At 34.8% G+C, this 5,629-nt stretch overlaps 1 long non-coding RNA gene across 1 annotated transcript; it reads left to right on the top strand.

Moving 5' to 3' along the window:
• Window positions 1–497: 497 nt before the first annotated feature.
• Window positions 498–1,992, top strand: LOC125251867. The gene is made up of 2 exons (XR_007181094.1): window positions 498–1,576; window positions 1,796–1,992. It is a non-coding gene; the product is annotated as an uncharacterized LOC125251867 (long non-coding RNA).
• Window positions 1,993–5,629: the final 3,637 nt, after the last annotated feature.

Here is a 5,629-nt window from a genome sequence, read left to right as displayed (position 1 = left end):
AGAGACACAACTCAAAACTGATTTCAGTAGAGTTTGACATTAACATGTCACTAAGAAGGCAGTTTTGTAATCAGCATAAAGATGTGCAGCACACAAAAATTGTAGGAAAAATAATACATTTTACTTACAATGAACTATTATTTTTGAAACAAAAGCACCATTAAGTGGCCCACATGACTTACACTGTTCAAAAGTTTGAGGTCAGTGAGATTTACTTTAAATCAGCAAGGATACATTCAGTTGATCAAAGTGACTTTAAAGACATTTATAATGTTACAAAAATATTTCTGTTTTAAATAAATGTTGTTCTTTTAAATGTGCTATTCGTCAAAGAATTCTGAAAAAATGTTTTACAGTTTCCACAAAACTGATTTCAATATTGATAATAAGAAGAAATGTTTCTTGAGCACCAAATCAGCATATTAGAATGATTTCTGAAGGATCATGTGACACTGCTGGAGTAATGGCCTCTGAAAATTCAGCTTTGCCCTCACAGGTATAAATTACATTAAATATAATATAATCAAATAGAACAAAGCTATTTTCAAGTGCAATAATATTTCACAGTTTTACTGTTTTCCTGTATTTTGATTAAATAAATGCAGCCTTGGTGAGCATAAAACATTGGTGAACACAAAAACATTAAATAAATCCTACTGGCCACAAACTTTTTGGTAGCATATATTGTATATTATTTAAACACAAGTCTTCTGAAGCTATACAAAAGCATTGTTTGAGAAACAGACTGAATTTTAATTTAGTCACAGTTGTTAACAGCTCACCAGACATGTGTGTTCGGCACAGTTATTGTATCACTTCAGAAGAGTTTTACATATAATATTCGAGTCACATAGACTATTTTATAATGCTTTTGTCCATTCTTCATTACAGTTTAATGCTGCTATTGCTCAATTGCATGAAAAAGAACAACCAATACATTATTCAAAATGTGTTGAAAATTGCTTCAAGCTGGAAAATCAGATGGGTTTTGGGGCTACATGAGGGTCAATAAATGATGACCGAATTTTCAATTTTTGCGGTGAACTATTCCTTTAAAACCATGCTCTTCATTGACGCATATCTGAGAGCATGCCCTTTAGATTCAGAGGTAATTGAGGTCGGTGGTAGTGCGCGTGAAAACAGAAGCTCTGCGGCACATGAATCTTGGAATTTTCCTGAACCTTCTCAGGCTTATCATCCTCGTTTCCTCTAATAGGGCATCCCTCAGTGATCTCATCAAATTGAGAAGCAGAGCATATGTAGCTTTTGAGATGATTAGCCTGCCAAGCATTTCATTAACCCGACCTAAGTGATTAAAAGGGGCAGATCCATTGATCCCCTTTGTGGTTCATGCATTATTACTTGGAGGCCATCTTCATGCAAGAACTCTGATTTCCCTCCCCTTCATGTAAGGATTTGCAGTCACTGACCTTTGCAGATCTGGAGGTGTTAAGAACGGTTCATGCAGAACACTGGCACGAGACGAGAGACGTGGTCTAGTCATGCATGCCGCTCTGCTTCCCCGACCTTTCATACCCCCATCTTACGTCCTTGGCTCTTGTGAGATCACAGAGAGGTGAGATGCTTCTAATAAATCGCACAGAGGAAAAAAGGAATCTGCTCTGCAACACATTATGCAGCCTTATGCAAGTATAAACCAAAAGCAGAACAATAATATGCTTTGACAGTGCTTGACATGAGCCTTTTTCATAGAGTACTGAGAAGCTAATGAGTGGTATAAGAGGACTGAAAAGAGCACATAATAATGGATGCTGTCTGCTTTAATGCTTTTCAGGTGTGTTCAGCGTCTAGCTTTCACGGAGAGGCCAGAGTCTGGCTGGCAATATAAAGAAAGCCGGTGCACTATAGATTTTATGACAAGCATCCGTTAACCAGTCTTGAATAATAGTGGAACCAGAAATCTTCAGTTCTTTGGAAATATTTTCAAATGTATGCTCTTTCACTGATGCTAAGAACATGCTGAATCCCAGAGGAACGTGTCGATTGTTTCTTTTCTTACATGACTGCTACATACACCAACATGATCTCATGTAAGCTGTGAAAAAAATATATACATAAACAGTTCACTTGTTAAAACATAAAATATAACTACCAATGCTCTATCAATACATGTATAAATAAACGTTCCCAGTGTTGGGGAAAGTTAGTTTTTAAAGTTATGCATTATAATATTGCATTACTCCCTAAAACAAGTTACTTTTTATGCAAAGTAATCCGTTACATTACTTTTGCGTTACTTTTCACACCTGGGCTGGGCTTGCTTGTTTTTTAATAGCAACAAAAAAAGTTCTATTTTTGGCAAATGAAAAGGCCCTTTCACACCAAAAGTTAAATGATTAAGGCTCTGGCTGAAGAAAATACATATTTACACCTCAAACAAACCTTTCAGCTGTGCTCCCATTCTGGATTAAAGAAGAATAGGATACAGAAGAAGTTCAACGCTCTTATTTCTAAATCTAATCTAAAGTAATTTTTGCTTATTAGTATGGTTAAATTAGATCATTAAAGGTCAGCAGCAAAGACATTGGTTAATAAAGTGAGATTAAATACATAAAGTATATTTGAGTAATTTAATATAGTTAATTATTACAGGTTTGCGTAAAATTCTTATATTGCATTTCAATGTTTTTATTCATTTTGAGGAACACTGAATGTTTTTGTGCAGGTGAGATGAGTAAATTCATGTTCACAATTAGTTAAGAACCATCATGTGACAAAGTAACCTAGATATTTTGTTATAAATTGAAAAAGTAATGTGTTACTTTACTAGTTATAAGTAAAAGTAATCTGATTACGTAATTGCTTATCATATTCGAAGTGATTACAAATTGATACACTATCAATTGGTAAACTATTCTACTATGTAAAGTCAATGGACTACTCCACAAAATATGAATCAAGCATTGCTATCTCATGCTTTTAGGTCAGCAAATTTAATAAAGTTGGACTGCTACAGCTGATTACATTTCTTATTAATGATGATCAAGCGCCAGATACATCACAAGGCTGGTATATCTGCCTCTGTAACGCTCCATCTTGATTTTTTTTCACTAATGCTTTCTGAAATCAAATTAGGAACAACCTGATTAATCTCACCCATTATTTCTCTTTCAATAATTTCATGCACTTGGATAAACCTGGAGTTCTCCCAAGAACCCATGCTGCTTCATTAATGTAAGTACAAAAATACAAAAATAGTTTTGGTAAAGTATTTCAGGAGCCTGAAGAATTAAATGAGTAAAATATGGTCACAGGGCCAAATTGAATGAATGAATACTTTATTTCAACCTGAACCTCTGCCAAAATGTTACAAATGAACAGATTTACCAATTTACCAAAGTAATTTTAATAATGGATTCTGTTCCAAAAAAGGAATCAATCATGTGTTTTGCAACATCCACTTTTTATGATGGCACCGGACTGGAAGTAGGGCTCATAAAGATTGTGTTTGATCTCATTGAGTCATTTTTTAACACATAAACATCTTAAGAGCCTATCACCTCTCTTTCTCTATGCCCAGAGAGCAGAGCAAGAACTCTGCAGAAAGCACTTGGCTGTTTTTCTATCACCGCTCTGCTCCCCAATGCCCAAGTTCAGGTAGTACATTAAACAAGTCCTTCAGATTTTCATGAGTCAAATGTTTCTGTGTTTTACTGCCCTAAGATGTACCATTTGTCCATTACATCCTTAAATATCATCAGTCTCTGTATTATCACTAAATCGTCTGAACTGCCTACTCATCCAAAAGGAAATTTAAATAACTTGAATCAGGCTAGTGAATCACTTCCTCACCATCATAGCCAAGTTTAACTGATGGCATGGAATCAGACACATCATGAACCTGGCAACAAATCGTCTGGCCTCTGTGACCTTGCAGTGTAAAGTCATCCCGACCTTTCAGAAGCAAGAACTGGAATGTTTTAGAAAAATAGACTCTGGTTTAACAGCTTGTATTCCAGGAAAACCTTGCAGAGAAATTGTTTTGCCATCATTCTGTTCTCATGTTGTTGCAAATCTTGACTTTATTAGAAATAATCAACAGTAAATGGGTGCTGGGTCTTTTAAGCTTCAAAAAGGATGCAAAACTTCCCGTTCATTGTACAGTAATTGCATGAACAAAGGCAGCTAAAACATTCTTCAAAATAGGGCCTAATTTCATCTCCTTTTATGTTACACTGAGGAAAGTCATGTATATTAATATTGCCAAAAATACTGTTCAAAAATTTTGGGTTGTTAATTTTTTTTTTTTATGTTTTTGAAAGTCTACTATGTTCACCAAGGCTGCATTTATTTGATCAAAAATACAGTAAAAACAGTAAAATTGTGAAATATTTTTATTATTATTTAATACAGATGTTTTATATTTTAATTTAATGTATCCTTGCTAAATAAAAATATTAATTTCTTTAAAAAAAAAAATCTTACTGATCCCAAACTTTTGCATAGCAGTGCATATTTAAAAACACATTTACCCAAAATAAAATTTTAGAAATAAAAAATTAACATTTCATTTGGAAAACATTTCATAAAGCTGTTTACAAAATGAATATATTCTGGTAAAAAAAAAAAAAAAAAAAAAAAAAAATTGCAGTAGGAATAGCAGAATTTAATTTTTTTTAAGTGAAATACTCCTGTAATGAAGAATAAAAGAGGTAAATTAAGTCACGAAGACAGACAGTGAAGGAAATTTCATGAACAGGATTTTTAACGTTCACTATGCTAGCCAAACAAGTGCACAGGTTACAAGCATGCACAAACTTCCTAAGATAAGTACCTTAAAGTATATGAATAAATTTCAATGTTCCCTTTGATGTCACTGCATCTTTGGGGTAAACATTGTTTGCATACCTCAGCAGGGTTGTTTCAGTAGGAATTCTTAACATGCAGCAGCCTTTTTTTTTTTCCAAAGCAGAGTGTTTGTTATGCTTGGCATTGCCCACACCACGCCACAGTCTCCCAATCCTTTGGTGATTAAGCCGTTGATACAGGCTGCTTAATGACTACACCTGAGAGGTTTAGATTTAAGCTCCTGACAGTGGTGAGGGATGGATGAAGAGATCGAGAGGAGCAATTCCTCAGCAGAGTGCTGCGTCAGGGGATTGAACTGCCAAGGACGGTCAAATGCTCACTAACAATACCAAGACGTTGATGTATAATGTCAAACTTACAATGTTAATCCAAAGGTTTGGTAACCTTTTTAATGGGTTTGGCTCATTTATGTCTGTACAAAGAAGATTAACTTTATAGAAAATGAATCTCAGGAGATAAATAGAAATACTTTATGCTTCCAGAGGATAAATTCAATGAAACAATTTAGTAAGACAAACCACATCCTATGAATTTGAATACAACCATTCTGCCACAGTTCTGCACTCTATCTATACAGGCTTTGACAGTAACACAGTGGATTTCAGCAGTGGCGTGTAAAGCAATCACTCCTACTAGCCACTTCTTGCTCTCTCATCTCTTTGACAGCGAGTTGTTGCACAAACCCGCCTCCCCTCACTCACTTGTTTTATTTGCTCTGGATGAATATATTTGGTGTTACAGGGATGAATTTCAGTGTGGGACTGCACGTATTGCTCATAATTTTACTCATTCTCACAGA

The sequence above is a fragment of the Megalobrama amblycephala genome, linkage group LG17 (assembly GCF_018812025.1).
Source record: "Megalobrama amblycephala isolate DHTTF-2021 linkage group LG17, ASM1881202v1, whole genome shotgun sequence".
Lineage (NCBI taxonomy): Eukaryota > Metazoa > Chordata > Actinopteri > Cypriniformes > Xenocyprididae > Megalobrama > Megalobrama amblycephala.
The sequence above is the reverse complement of the archived record's forward strand: the minus strand, read 5'-3'. Positions and strand labels throughout refer to the sequence as shown.